Genomic DNA, 16382 nt, shown 5'->3' with positions numbered 1-16382 from the left:
ACCTTAAAAAGACAGAATAGAAAATGATGGTGCCAATAATTTATGTTTGAAAAGAACAGAGTTTGTTTGAGTCTGTTTTGCTCTGTTTTTTATAAGAGAGTGATAATTTTAAAATAGCTCTTGGGGGCAATGAGCATGAACCACCTTCTGACCCTGAGGTATGTAGGATGTGGAAGCTTGAGCAGCTGTCACCAATGAAGAAGTTGTGTCCTAAATGTATCCTATAATTCCTTGGTACTAAACAGAGAAAAATTTAAAGTCAAAATGTCCTTAATTCCTAAACTAGTTACCTCCACAAAAACATTTATCTCAACAAAAAATTTTAGCTTTAAATAATATAATGTACAAGTCTTTAAAGAGGGGATAAAATACTTTGAACTATAAATTGTAAAAGTTTAAAATTATGTGTGTGCACCTATATGTATATGTGTATGTATATATGTATATGTATATGTGTATACATATATGTAACAATTATAATAAACACATATTTATAGTTCAAATATAGTTCAAATATTTAAAGAAGGGAGAATTTCCTGAAAGAAGTCTACCTTTCATATGTCCTATTCCACTTTTTAAACTCAGTCATTTTAGAAACAAACAAAAAGGACTCAAATTTTATCAGCTCTTGTCAAGAAAATGAATTAAAAATTGAATCTGGTCATAAACATCCATATATATGTATGTATAAAAAGAATATGCAGAAACTCGTAAAATAGCTGTGAGGATTTTCATTTTATAAAGAAAATGGATACAGACATTATAAAAGAAATGCAAACTGTTAAATACATGACTAAGTCAAATACATGACTATCTCACTACCTTCTACTTATATTGATCTTTGCATCCTCAATAACATTGTCTCTAAGGTTTTAACACTATGTGCCTGCACATTTCAAAGCCTAAACCCACCAAAAGAAAGTGCTCTATAAACAAAACAGTTGTATGTTTCAGATTTACCTTCCTGTGCATGTGCATTTTAATAATATTGACTTTATTTTTTGTAAACCTATAGCACTTGGTCTTCCTAGATGGTCTCCCATCCAAGTACTAACCAGGCCCAATCCAGCTTAAATTCCAAGATCAGACAGGATCGGGCGTGTTCAGTGTAGCATGGCCATAGATGAATATTGACTTCTTTGTCAAGCTACTCATCAAAAGATTAATTGTTTACAATGAGAAGGTAAAGTCTTCCACAAATACCATTCAGTAGAGTAAGTTGCTGCATCCTCTTCTACAAACTATGAGAGCTTCTGGGTGGTTAAACTACTTTAAAGAACACTGTAGTCTATGGCCATGCCACCCTGAACAAGCCCAATCCCGTCTGATCTTGGAAGCTAAGAAGGGTCGAGCCTGATTAGTACTTGGATGAGAGACCACCTAGGAGGACCAGGTGCTGTAGGTGTTAAAAAAAAAAAAAGGGGGGGGATTGTAAATTGACAAGGTCCTTGCAATCTGTGAGGTCAACTAAGAGTTGCCTAAATAAATAAATAAATAAATAATAAAATAGAGAACATTGTAAACAAACAACCATTATCTTCAATCTGACATCAAAGACACAGGAGGACTCATAAAGTTAGCAAACAATGTAGTCATCTGGATATGGAATAGAAACCAGTTAGCAAAATAAGTAAGTCTTTAGGTCAAAGGAATTTGATTGAGATTAAGAGAAACTAATTTATTACAGAGTAAGAAGGTGACAACCAATCTGGGAGGAGACAAACTCAGACGTGGAGCTGAGTTGGTTGTTATTATCCTGGACAGATGCTCTTCCTAATGTGACTAAGTGACTTGACCATCTGATAAACTTCACTGTTACATACTGTTACAGCACATTGTATTGCATTCAAGAGGACATTCATGTTGCAGATGACTTACTCTCAGCAGTAATACATGAGAGAACAGGGTGGAGATTAGGCAGGCTTCAAGGGCTGCAGTGACTCCCGTTCTTCAGAGGATCACACTGAAGTAGGAAGACTGCTGACCCTGGCTGGTATTAGGCCATGCTTTCCTCAGGCACGTTTGAGATTAGGCAGTGCCTTCTCTCCATGCATGTGGTAAGAACGGACATATTTAGCCAGGAGGATAGTATAAAAGAAAAATAGGCTTCCCTCCCTAAAGTCTCTAACTAGAAGCTTTGGGAAAAATAGGAAAGGAATGTTTTGTTTTGTTTTTTTTTTAAATCTGTGATGAAAAAATAATTATGGATCAAGTAGATTTTACAGTGGCCCCTGCTTGCTGTTGCTTTCATTATCCTAGTCACACTTAATTGATTTGTCGTCAATGCTTTTTAATTGGTAGCTTCCTTTACTTCAATACTTCACATCAAATATTGGTGTCTCTGTAATTTTTTTCCGTCGTTTTACCTCTGCTGTTTATTTTTCCCTTGTGCCTCAAAGCATCTGGAGCATGGATCATACAGATAACTAGGGATTCTACTATTTCATTTCAAACTCTGTTTGTGAAGGTGTCATACTCTCACTGCCTTTGTTTTTTTCAATGCTTTTTGCCTTGCCTCATTATGTCTAACTAAACATATTCCATTTGATAGTGCTCGTGACCCACAATGTCTTTTCAATAGTTATAAACCTATTTCATCATGTAACAGCAAAAATCAAAGTAAAAAAAAAAAAAAGGTGTTTCTAACACCTAGGATTTGAACCAGTCATCTTCTATTTTACGAATTTTATTCCTGGCATTAGTTTTAACAAATGATGAAATTTGAACTCAGGACAACTTCTGGACCAGGACAATTAGCTGGCATGGAACAAAGATTAGTCACTTTTCTTCTTTCTCCTGTAGGTTCTGCAAAGAATATTTTTAACCTCTCTTTTTCAAAACACAGACTTTCGAACAGTTATTTTCCACTCCATTCCTGACCATTGAAAGTTGAAAAGCTTCTGGCAACACATTGAATTTTTAAAAGCCTTGGAACAGAGTTGAGTGGATCACCAGTGTCCTCTAGTGTTCGGAATAAGAAACCCCTTGGAAACCAGTTAGTGGCAGTGGCTTTGCAAATGCAGCTGCTAGTCTTTTTGTTAGGAAGAGATGTGGTTTGTTTTCATTATATTTGGTAACCAAAGAGTTTTAGCTTTTGCCATAAATTCTCTGGAAACAGAAATGCTGCGTTTTTCAGGTTAGGTGGTATTTGTTTTATAGTTATATCTCAAAAAAGCACAATGAAATTCAATTACATCATTCTTGAGGGAACTGAGAATAGAAATAAATTTTTTTAATAGAAGAAACAATTTCAGCAAGTTTTTTTCTATATTTAAGGAAGGGCGATACCAAGAAATTAATACAGCCTCACAATCTATATCTGAAATTGTGTGTGTGTTTTGAATCTGTCTCTAAGTAAATGTGAATATGACCTGTTTTTACTAATAGAATAATTAATTCAATCTCTAAAAATATACAGAAGACAAGTTATCCTTCTTGTCCCGGAAGGCAAATAAATAAGACATTTTCAAGAGAGTTCACAAGCAAAACCATCTGTTTGAAATCACTCTGATTATAGAAGCTGGTAATTCTTAGTCTCAAGGGAGGCAGATAAAAGGAACCTTTTTAAAGGTGATACATAGTTCCAGAGTTCCCTAGAGTGTCCTTCCTCCCTACCGTGCACCCGCTCCGGTTTCAAGGACACTGTAGAATGTGTGAGAGTCTGAAATACACCTGGACTACTGTGATGAGAGCTGTGGTCCTCGGGGTGCTGTGTACCACAAACAGCAATAAGAATGATTGACTGACAGGAAAAAGATGACTCATAAATTCATACGAAAACATGGAAATTTGTTTAGTTTCGCCAAAGAGAGGTGATGGTGGTCAGCAAATATGTGACTCCCAGAGAAGTTATTTTAAATAGTAGAAATAAAGGACGAAGGGAAAATTGAACTGGTAAGGGTAAAGTAACATTGAAAATATTCGCCAACCTGAAATTTAGAGAATTATGAATGTATTTCCAAAGAAAATTTAAATTTCAGGATCTAAATGCCAAGTCAGATAGAAGGATGTTCATATTCCAAGGTGTTTTGAAAATTCTAGAGTATGTAACGTGATTGTCTACAATTGACTGACCTCTCCTAACAGCTAAATTAAGCAAGCAATCCCCATTTACATTTTCTTTTTTTACATAAATCTTTCCCTGTGCATTGGAATTTTTCCTACTATTTTTTATCCTTTTCTATCACCTCTTTATCCACACATGTGCCTGGAAAATTCTGTCCTTGTCCATATGATTCATTCTCTATATTCATTTTTTTTTCCACAGAAATTTTCCTTCCTGCCCTATGCAATGGTCACCTAGGACAATGTTTTAATATCTTCAGAGGACAGTATAGATAGTTTACAGGCTATGACAGTAGCCTATTGCAATCAACTGAATGTGTCTTCCCCCCTCTCCTTCAATTCATATCTTAAAAACTTAATCTCACAATGATAGTATTTGGATGTGGGCTCTTCAGGAGGTAATTAGATCATTAGGATGGAGTCTTCATGAATGAGATTAGTTCCCTTATAAGAAGAGGCCAGAGAGCAAGCTAACTATCTTTCTACCTCTGTAAACCAAAAAAAGAAAGACCCATACCAAGAACCCCAACATATTGACACCCTGGTCTCAGACTGCCAGCCTCCAGAACTGTGAGAAATAGATATTTGTTTTTTAAGCAACCCAAGCTATGGTAATTTGTTATGGCCTGGGTTACAATGCCTTTGGAGAAAAACTGCTTAAATTTGAATAGTTCTGTAAAGCCAGGCAAATCATTCATCCTTGCTGTTCTTCAGGATATAAAATGAGGGAAATTATAAGACCAGGTGTAAGGATTAAATTAGTTAACAGCCACTTAGAATAAGGTCTGATATATAAGAATCACTATTAAAATGTAAATGATTTTTAAAACTCTCTTTGCTACAATAAGAACATACTTTACATCATGGTTGTGTGTGTGTGTGTGTGTGTGTGTGTGTGTGTGAGTGATGGTGATATATACACACATAAGTTATTAAACAAAAAAAATTTCATCATATAATAATTACTTTATGATGTAAAATGCATTCTATTTTATTCTGTTACCAGAAAAAACATTGTGACCATGACCTGCTAAATAATTTTTTCTCATTATTGTTTCTAGACCCAGTTTGAAAAACAGATCTTAAGAATAAGTGCAAGGCTATAAAGCTTGCTGGGATGTAAGAGGGAAATGGGGTGCACACATATCATCATTGAAATTTCTGATGAATTTCACAGCTCTGGAATATCATGTTAACATTGCAAGCCTATGACACAGCACTGCCTTTGCTTACAGGAGCAGAATTTTTTTTTTTTTTCAACCAAAGATGGTAGCGACTACTACAACAGCAGCAACAAAAAACTGTCATCTTGCCAGAGCTTCATGTCCTAAGGTAATCAAATGACAGAAGTTTCTTGTATCTTGTAAAAGATTATGTTAGAAGCCGTAAGCATGTGGCTCCAGGAAACCAGCACTGCCAAGCAGGTTTACATAACCAAAGAGCACTTAGCGGATGCTGAGCGGGCAGGTGGTAGCTTCTTCCCCCTTCGCCTCTGAAGCTGTACAACAGACAACTGAACATAAGATCTCCATGACTCTGTGGGTATATGTATGTGTGATATTAGAGTGTGTAACACACAGTAAGAATAAATATTGCTAATAAAACATATCTTTTGTTTTAAGTATATGTTTGTATTTATGTGGGTACTATAAAATTTATTTCTTACACTGAACATCATTGAATAATTTTTAAAAATACCATTTTAGACGATGTGACAATTCTACGGGTGGATCCCAAGAGGGGCTACCTAAGGATTAACTTCAATTAGTAAATAAACTGTGTCTTTTTTTTCCCATTGATTTCTCTTATTCCTTCTGAATTCATAAAAACATAAAGATGAAGCAATAATGTTCTAAAACAGTGGAGATGTGCCTGTAACTAAACAAGGAAAAGTCTACGTAATAATAATAACAAAAATTAGTGTGGTGAACGTGGCCAGTTGGTACCCTGCAGAAGCTTTTGGGACAGAATACGGAATTCAGACAGGGGTCTGCTTTTAGAGAAGTGGTCACCTGAAATGGTTGAGGTACAGTTGGCTGCCCTGGAAAAGTGTTCTGTTCTCACAGACTCTGCCTCAGATGTACAAAACTCCAGACAAGGGAACAAGTCAAGTGAGAGACGGCTTGCATATAAACAGGAGTTAACTATAAAATACTCTTCCAGAGCTCTTTTTATTTTCATTACCCCTTGCACTGCAGACACAAAAGATAATTTAATTCCACAGATGTGACTCTCTGCTGACTGTACGTACGTCAATGACTATCATTTTCCAATCAGAACGGAGCATTTTTCTGCCCTTTCCTGGAAAGTGTTACATATATCTTTGTCCAGTATTGCAGACTCCAAGACATCTGATTTTAAGATGTGAATCCAGATGCTCTTAAAGGTCTGTCTAGTGTACTAATTACTACTGTGTTCTTTAAATACTCTCTTGCCAGTGACTCTTACTGCTATATTCTACTTTAAAACAGAAAAAAAAGAAATGAGCCTTCATCTTCCAACAAGTTCATCTGACGATGACCCTAATTAGTAGCTGACCTGGAAGCCTTGATGCGAAGTACTTGTTTAAAATCTAAATCTAGGCGTGGAATCAGATCTAAATAATGAAGTTATGAGTTCACCGAGGTCACACAGGTGCTACTGAATTAATAGTATTCTGAAATGGTAGGTACTATGGTTTGTTGCTCAGGATAGATTGTGCCAATAGCAAATAACAGTCAGCAAGTCTCAGTGGCCTTACATACCATAGGTTTATTTCTTACTCATCCAGCATGAGTTGGCAGGGGTCTCTGCCCAGCATAGCTTTTTAGGGATCTGAACTAACAGGATCTATCTCCAAACACACTTCTGTGATTATCACAGCCAAGGAAAGAGGGCACATCAAATTGTTTAACAAGCATACACCTAGAAGTAGCATATATCACTTTCGCTCACATTTATTGACCAAAGCAAGTCACAGTGCCACACTTCACTTCAGGGGGATGGTAAAGTTTAAAGCTACCAGTGTTTAAAAGGAAAATGAGAAACATTTAGTAAATGACCCTACAGATTACTGTTCCCCTCATCTTTCACATCTGTTTGATGGCCAAGACCTGTTCATCAACAACGCATTTAAGTTTCTGTTTCTGTTCACTTGTTGACTTGATCTATAATCTCATGATCCTTCAAGTGGATTAAAGAAAGGTTTAAACTCAGCCCCTAACCTAGTTTTATAAGGCAGTCCTATTGAATTCTTCCAGACCCATATATTTTATTCCACATCTTTATGCTTCTTCTCACATTTATCCCTGTTTTTATTTTCTCTCCCTGAAAACAGTCCCCTCACCCTTCCACAGCTGTCTCAAATTTTACATCCTTTATTAAGGCTTCCTAGAAAGTGCCACTTACGCTCCAGTCCATATTATATTTGGACTGGAGTAACACTGTAGTCCTTTTTGCTATTTGAATTTTTATTACAAGAACTTTTATCTCCTTTACTACAATTATTAATATATAATCATTTTATGTATACAAGAATGTAAGCTCCCTGATGGTAACAATTATTCTTCCAGAAGAAACATGACAATGTTCTGTCATGTCATTCCACACTTCTGTGCTTTAACCCCCATGATTTTTATCTTTGTGTTCTTGGTAGCTAAAATACTGTCAGAATTCAATAAAATCCAAATTAATTTATATAACTGACAGGTATTCCTGATATTTAGTCTATACCAGAAGGAAAAGCTGTTAAAAATTTTTATTAAATATAGACACAGAGATTTAGAGACCTGAAAGGCATTCTGGAACATTATCATGAAGCCATAGTGGTTGTTTATGTTCTCTTTCCTGAGCTCACTAGCATATATGTATTAATCTAAGATCGTTTGGATGGTGTAGGATAGACCCTTAGAGCTCTGTTCATTTCTAAAACTCTTCTAGAACATGATTCTGTTAATACCTATCATTGCAAAATTTCTATCACTTAGTTTCTACTTTTATAACTTGACACATTTCCCAAGGTCGAAGCTTTTATTTATATTCTACTTAGTGAGGCTACTTGTTTCCTGATGGTTCATAGGAAAGCATCTCAGTTTCAACCCGACCCCTAGACTAGCAACTGTATATTGGGAGGGATCAGAAATAGAAACCTTGCTGTCTCATTAGCCATGAGTGGATTTATTTCCAGCAGTGACGGCTAATGCTTTAGTGGCTAGATTAGAAAGTTCCCAAAGGTGTGTGTGTGTGCGTGTGTGTGTGTGTATGTGTGTGTGTGTGTTGCAACGTAGAAGGTGAATGTGTATCTACTTGCTTTCTGTGTTCTGTGTTTTTAATCCCTTTTTATTTACTTTAGCACCATTAGGCCAATAATACAGTCTGTGTTTTTCACAGCATTCATTTTTCTGGGGGATCCTCCCTACTTGCAATACAAGGAATTTCAATATTAAACTAAAGCCAGAAAGAAAAACACAATAATTCATTCATATGTCAAACTAATTTTAGTTATTTTGCTTATTCCAAATCTCAAGAATACTTATTTACTTCATATAATTTCCACTGTATAAGAATATAATTTCTCTCATCTATACTGTCAAATTTCAATTTATAGTCTTATTTCTGATTAAAAATAACTGTTAATGATATAAGAAGAATATTCCCTTGTCTTTGCTTATATTTTAATCTCAAAACACAGATTCTCAGCAAACTCTAACTAAATCTCACCAGATTTGAAATGAAAACTCATTGTTCTCATTGAGAGAAATTGAGTTCCCTATAACTGTGTGGGTGTCTTTGAAATAAGATCTCAAACAATAAGCTCAGGTCCACACTAAAGGAAAATGAAAGATTCTTTAAGACTTTTAATAGGAGAAATGTTTCCACCTTTTTTTTTCCCCTTCACGAACATATATTTTCTCAGTACAATGGTTGTTCAGTGAAGAGCTCAGCTTCTTAGTATATGTTTCTTCCCTCTTCAGGATCCCCCTGGGAGATACTCCAAAGAAGCTGGACACATTTGAAATTTTCATATAAGACTGGCCATTCCATGTATTGTCAAATCTAATTTTATAGAAACCCTGAAGTTTCCCCTATATAAATGAGGGTATATGAATTTAGCATAGTGAACTAACAATACATTGATTGTCATTATCTTTTTACCAGCTTCTTCATTCCTAATAGAACCTAATTTTTTCAGGTCTACTCTTCCTCCATGTGCCTCATGGGAACTGACTTTCTTCTACCTGCCTTCCCAGGTGTATCATGACTAGGTTAAACTCATGATCCCGTCACCCTGTCTGTGACTGGTTTGGGGGAGAGGGGTGCATGTGATCATGAAGCCAGATCTTCACAAAGGCTTCTGGGAAAGTTTTTCTTGTTCTTAAGAAAACGACACTGAAATAAAGAGTTCATTTTCTGCCTCTGGACATTCCCACTTCCTGATCTGACTCAGAAACTGCTTTACCAACCTGCACATATAAACAGAGGGTTGAGGGCTGCTCAACAAAGAAATGGAAAAAATAAGGGAATCAGGTTCTTGAGGACATCATTGAATTGTTGATCATACTGCACCTGGGACCTATTCTCTTCTTATTCTGACTTTCAGCTATGCAGGAAAAAATAATCCCTCACTCATTAAGGTCTTTTGAATCAGAGTCAGGGACAATTTATTCTCAGTGATTCTGTCCTTACTTCTGGCTGTTGCACATCATGCAAGGAACCAATGACAAAACATTTTTATTTCCCAATGGTTCTATTTAAGAGTTGCCAGAAAGAATACAGGAAGCCCAGTTAAATTTGAATTTCATATGAACAATAAACAATTGTTTTAGGATAATTACATCTCATTCAATGTTAGGACCATACTAATACAAAAAAAAATCATTTTTGTATTATTTGAAATTCAAATTTAAATGGGTACCCTAGATTTTTATTTGTTAATTTGGCAATCTCAATTCTATTAGAAAAATATTTGAAGAAGAGCTTAAAGAGTTACTTCTCACTTAAGCGGCAGGAGGTAGCACAAAATAGAATATGTGTAATTTGATTAACAGATATCTGATCTGATTTACAAGGCATTTAAGAATGAGAAAAAAAAATTAACTCAAATTTTCATTCATAATATAGATAATATAAATAGTCACAAATTTGTGCAGAAAACTAAATACATTATCACTAGATGTATTTTCATGAAGGCAAGTTAAAAGAAGGGAAATTTTTTCAATACCAATTCTGCATTAATTTTAGCCCTTAAAAGCATACTTATGAAAGGCATTACTTTTAAACTAACTTCTTTTTTTTTTTTTTCAGGCTCATATCTGTTCAGACACATCCCTGGATTAAAGATCTCCAGATATAGTATTTAGTCTACATTTGTTGGAAAAGATTTGTAAATTTCTAATGAAGAGAGATTAGGGAAGGAATTTAACTAGTTTATCCTATGGTAAAAGTACACTAGAATGTGTTTATGAAGTTCTGGGTTTGAGACCTAGGAAGTAATAATAAAAAACTAAGAAAATGAAGATGTATTCTCTTATTTTTGCAAAAGTTTTGTTAGATTTTAAGCAACGTTTTTAACCTCAAATTCTAAAAGTCTAAAATAGGGAAATGACTTGTTTATCACATAGGATTTTTTGTGAGTTTAAAAACACTTCACAAATGATAGGTCTCAATAAAATTATAAGTTAACATTATGATTATGGTAACACAATTAAAATAGGTTCCATAAAAATCAATTAGAGAACTATAATTCTGGAAATAATCTCACCACTGCAATCTGTAAGGATTGTATTTCACTGTCTCTTACATGTCTTATTAAGAAGAATCCATTTACATCATAACTTTCTTCTGTACAGAAGAAAGTATCTATTTTTTTCTGTATAGAATCTCATTATTAAACTGTCCTGTGATACAGATGCTCTCAATGGCATGCAACTGGGTATTATTACCTCTGCAGTCTTTCCAAAGAGAAATATGGACATGTTTCTTCTATAATAATGACATGATTTGAAAACTTTTCAAGTTAAGCAACAGGATTATTTAACTAATGTCGCATTTGAAACTTTGGTCTTCTAATTTAATTATTTTGACTTTTAGCGCTTCTCTGTAAAACTACAGATCGATGGAATGATTTATTTAAAGCAATTTTTGGGTTTTGGGGACAATAAATGGAAAAAGTTATTAAGTTCATTATAAGCCTTTATTATGCTACAATTAAAAATACATATCACCTAAAAGCCTCTGGAAGCTAAAATGTTTTTGAGATTTTTTCAGAGAAGTTTCATAGAAAGAAATGTTTGTAAATTGTTAATCAGGATAAAAACATTCCAATCAAACACAGAGAAATTTTAATTGTTCTTTAAAACTCATACTTTCAAGATGTTGCCAGAATAAATGACTGTCTTCTAATTATACAATTGTTCTTGCTGCAGCACTTCAGTTTCCAATCAAGACTGTTATGGTATACAGACACAGAACAGAATGAAATATTTTTATGAACATAAAGAAATCTATGATGCTACAACAATGCCTGCATTATTTCCAGGACTTTTGCCTCTTTTTGCACAAAAGAGACAAGTTGAAACATTTCAAAGGTATTCAAATTGAAACTTGATTGTTCTAATAGTACAATGGTATGTGACTTCGAATGCCTTTCTGTAACATAGAAAAACTCAATAACAATTTATTTTATCCTCACTAAATTTCCTGAACTTAATCTCCAAACATGTATTGAGCTCCAGTTATGTGCCAGGAACAACAATAGCAGCTGAAGCTAGAAAGAAAATTAAACACTATCTCTTCCTTTCAGGGCCTTTATTTATAGGGATAATAACAAATCTATAACCTGGGAATCTTGTCACCAGTACTGTTTGCTTGCTTGTTTATTTTTGTTTATTTTTATTTTGTTTAATGAAAAGATCTGCGATCAACTCAATTCTGATTGGCATCTATACCAATTCTTCAATATTACATACATTTGAAGATTATATCAAGGATTAGAAATAATTTAAATGCTTAGCACAGTGTATCACATATTGGAGGTGTTCCATAAATGGGTATTTTAAAAATCAGCATCACAGTGATGCTTATATCACAAATATATTTTTTAAAAACTGTAGGTAAGGCTATAGGAAGGAAAAATGAATTTAAAGGTGATGGTCCTAGATATTAATACAAACAAAAAGGAAAATTAAAATTCCTTATTCATGTTGATGCAAGTTGTGAGAGTTAAAAAAAAAAAAAGAATTAAAAGATGTGTGCCAGTGTCAGCTAGGAAATCTTCAATCAAAGGCATAGATACAAGTAAAGAAACTTTTTTATATTTGAGGATTTTTTTAAAAGAGAAATAGAAAAAAGGGCTATAGGAAATAAAATTGGGTTTTATAACTGCAGTGTTCTAAATGAAACACACACACATATATATGTATATATATACGTATATTTCATATATATCCTAATATATACATGCATCTATGTTTTAAATGGATTTTTAGGGTAGCTTTGAAAACATATATGTATATTATATGTATTCTCAATGTGTTAAAAGGATAGGGCAAGAGAAAGAGAGATACCCATGTAGCTAATTAAAAGAGCAGAGTAAGCAATTTACATGTGACCAGTGATGACATTCTAAGAAACACAAACAATCAAGGAATCCTATTTTATCCTTTCTGTTTCATGTTATTTCTCTGTATCATCCAATCACTAATACTGAAAATACAGCATAGAAGAAAAAATAGAGCAATGACAGATCCTTTCCATTCGGTTATTCCTTCTTCAGCTAGCTGGAGGTACAGCATGTTGGTAGAAAGTGGACATATCAAAAAGTTAAATAAAAACAGTTGACTTTGTGCAGTATTCCCTTTGTTCTGGTAGAAACAAAATATACACATACATGTGAGCTGCTAAATATGAATCATGTAATTTTGACTGGATATGAGTTCAATGTTCTTATTTTTGCATTTAAGACTAGCATTACACAACATAAATAAAAGCAGTAAAAGTCATGCTAAAATTAAAAAAGCTAGTTTTTTAAGCTTAGAGCAAAATTAAATAGCAAATATCACAAACACTGACAAATCAAGAAAGAAACTGCAAGAGGAAAGAAACTGCAGTAGAAAAGAAAAAGATTTACAAAATGATTGTTAACAGCAATTTTTGTTTTGTTTTGTTTTTTGAAGAACTGGCTTCACATTTTTATTTTGCACCAGACCTGGAAGTTTGCCTAATCAAATCTTCCCCAGTGGAAGTGATATCTATTGCATTATGTCAAACTCTCCTTTTTGCTTCTCTATCACAGACTGCATCTCCTTTGTTTTCCTATGAAATCCTATGCAGCTGTCACTACTCTGACTGCAGGAACAATCTTATTCATCTGGTTTAGCTTTAGACATGGCACAAAAGTATGTGTCTTTGGTATAATAAGAGAATTTACAAGAGCTCGTGGAATATGTTCATTTTTAGAACTCACAATTTGAGGAACAACACTCAAATCCCAGGTCAAATCTAGCCAAACAAATAAATGACAACAACAACAAACAAACAAACAAAAAAACAGAAGTGAGTGACATAATCATTTGGTGAATAAGGAACCACTGAAAGACTTATTTCGTGGCCAAAGATCAGGAAAATTGGGGAACTGGGCAGGGGGCAGGGGATCACGGAAGCTGAATTTTATTATAACAATATTATAATGAGAGTAGTTGCCTATTACTGAGTGTGTGCTATATGCTAGACTTCCTTCCAGGTGCTTCACCAATCTCATTTCCTTTCTGCTTTAAAACAATGTTTTTGAGATAAGTATTTTTATCCCATTTTATAGGTAACATAGAGGCATGGAAAAGTGAAAGGTAACACAACTTATAAGATATGGAGCCAGTAATTAAATTTAAATCAGCCTGCATTCCTAACCCAAACTCCTAATCTCTGCCCTACAGCCTAAGCACATCCATTTGTTTAAAATAAGTCAAGAAATTAAAATAAGAACAATGAGTAGAAATTGTTAGAAGAAATATTTGCACTCAAGACAAGAAAATGACTTATTTTTAAAGCTTATGCTCTATAAACCAAAACTTAAAACTTGGATCACATCTAAAGGAAACAATTAAGAGAAGTGGATGACTTAGCCATTTGTTTATGAGAAACCACTGAAAGACCACAGAAAGACCAAAACTGTCCTAGAGCTGCCAGTAAATAGAATGCATTGTCTCTCAAATTCACAGGCCCACCACCACTGATAAGATTAGAAATAGGCTTGATTGCACTTTACGAGAATGTTTGTTGGTATGGTGATGTAGTTTAGAGGCTAAGAATAACTTTAGACAAAGAACGTAAGATTTATTTCTATTTCAGCATTAAATAGTTGCGAGACTTTAGGAAATTACTTACATTCTCCAAGAATATGATTCTTCTGTAAAATAGGAATCATAATAATAGCACATGGAGTTGTGAAGATTGAATAAGACTATGTGTGAGGCGCCTAACTCAGTGTCCGTGCACAAGAGTAAATAATAAAGAAAATAATTACTATTTTGGCATACATGTGTATGACAAAGGTAGCAAGAAGAAAGGATTTCTATTTTTATTAGATTAGAATAAATAATGTTAGTACTTTTTACAATTATCAATTTATATAGGAAATGACTCAATATCTAAAACTGAAAATTTGGCAGGAAGCCAGAGGTAGATGTAAAATTTAGATATAAAGAGAGCAATTTAAAATAACAAATTAAAATTTTAAACTTAAGTTTAAACTTTAAATTTAAATTTAAGTTACTTAAAAATAAATAAAATAAAAAATACAGGGTTTACTAGCCACATATCAAATTCTCAATAGCCGCATATACCTAAATGCTTACTGCATTGAACAGAGAAGATGTAGAATATTTTTGTATTGCTGCAGAAAGTTCTATTGGACAGTGCTATCTCCAGAGAAAGGCAGAGTGCTACCTATATTTGTGTCTTTGGTTTCAACCTCAGAAAGAGTTTCTACTTTCTCTTTTTATTATGCCTAGTCATTTATTTTCCCCTTCCATATTTCCATTCTCTCATTTAATATTTAGAAACAAAGCTCTGTAAAAAGCAGATTTCTAAGAAAGTCTTAGAAATTTCCACCACCACATATAAAATTCCCTCTCTTTGAGTGTAGATGGATCTGAACTAATCAGGTGAGCCCCTTTAAAAGAGAATTTAGAAATTAGAAAAAGAAATCAGAAGAGTTCAAAGCAACAGGGACATTCTCCTGCTGGCATTGAAGGAGCAAGGAGGCAATGATAAAGAGAAAGCTACATGGCAGGGCATAAGCAGGTAAATACTAAGAACTGAAAGCAGCCCTGGTCAATAGCCAGCGAAAAACAAGGACGTCAGTCCTACAATCAAAAGAAACTGGATTCTTCTAACAACCTGAATGACCTTGGACGAGGATGCTGATCCTCAGATGAGAACACAGCCGTGGTCAACACTTTGATACTAGCCTTGTAGGATCCTGAGCGAAGAACCTCATCAAGCCATGCCTGAACTCTGACCTACAGAAATGTGAGATAATAAACGGGTGTTGTTTTAGGCTGCCAAATGCATAATATAGTTGTTATGTAGTAATAGAAAGCTAATGCAAGCCTCTAGTAAACACACACACACACACACACACACACAAATCTGCCCACATTGGCAAATTCTTTTTCTCCCTTAAAGCACAAAAATATAAATTTTAAAATGTAATGTGTTTTGTTTTACTAAGACAAAAGGTTTTTTAAAAAGGTATGTTTAAAATTTTGCTACTTATTTTGGCACAGGACTAGAAAGGAGGTGAGACAGTTATCTGGGACTCCAGCATTTTTACATTTTCTTCAGATTGAATCAACTGTATTTAAGTCTCAATAACTCAGAAAGGAAAGAATAAATTTTCACTGTTACAAAAAAATGACTCTGAAAGTGTTTGATGGCTGCTTAAAGGTACCAAAATACCACACATTGTGGCTGAAATTGTTCTCTTAGGTTAAATCATCATTCCCCAAAGCCCATATTAAAATGCAATGTGTTATATGGTGGGTGGGTGTAGAATGAAAGGTTCTCATTAAAGTTTACTGCTATCTTAAACGCAAACTGGATTATCACTTTCTAATAAAAAACAGACCCAAAGCAATGGGCTGAAGCTCAGATAAGCTTGGACAGGCAGGAGAGGAAGAGGAAAGGACAAGAGCTTTCCAGAGCAGGAGGACATGGGGGGAGGGGCCGGCTTGGTGAGAAGGTCTCGCAGAGACAGAAGCGCTGGAACACACGCTGGGGACCTAAGTCAGGGAATGAGGTTTTAGACAGGGGAGGTGAGGAAGACTAAGACAAATTTGACC

General features: G+C 34.4%; 2 pseudogenes; one reads left to right on the top strand and one right to left on the bottom strand.

Moving 5' to 3' along the window:
• Positions 1 to 1006: 1006 nt before the first annotated feature.
• Positions 1007 to 1125, bottom strand: LOC118601829 (annotated as a pseudogene).
• Positions 1126 to 1286: 161 nt separating this feature from the next.
• On the top strand, positions 1287 to 1405 carry LOC118602632 (annotated as a pseudogene).
• The last annotated feature ends 14977 nt before the right edge of the window (positions 1406 to 16382 follow it).

This window comes from Rousettus aegyptiacus, unplaced genomic scaffold, assembly GCF_014176215.1.
Source record: "Rousettus aegyptiacus isolate mRouAeg1 unplaced genomic scaffold, mRouAeg1.p scaffold_m13_p_4, whole genome shotgun sequence".
In the NCBI taxonomy this organism is placed as follows: domain Eukaryota; kingdom Metazoa; phylum Chordata; class Mammalia; order Chiroptera; family Pteropodidae; genus Rousettus; species Rousettus aegyptiacus.
Note: the sequence above shows the minus strand (reverse complement) of the source record. Positions and strands in the feature narration are given on the sequence as shown.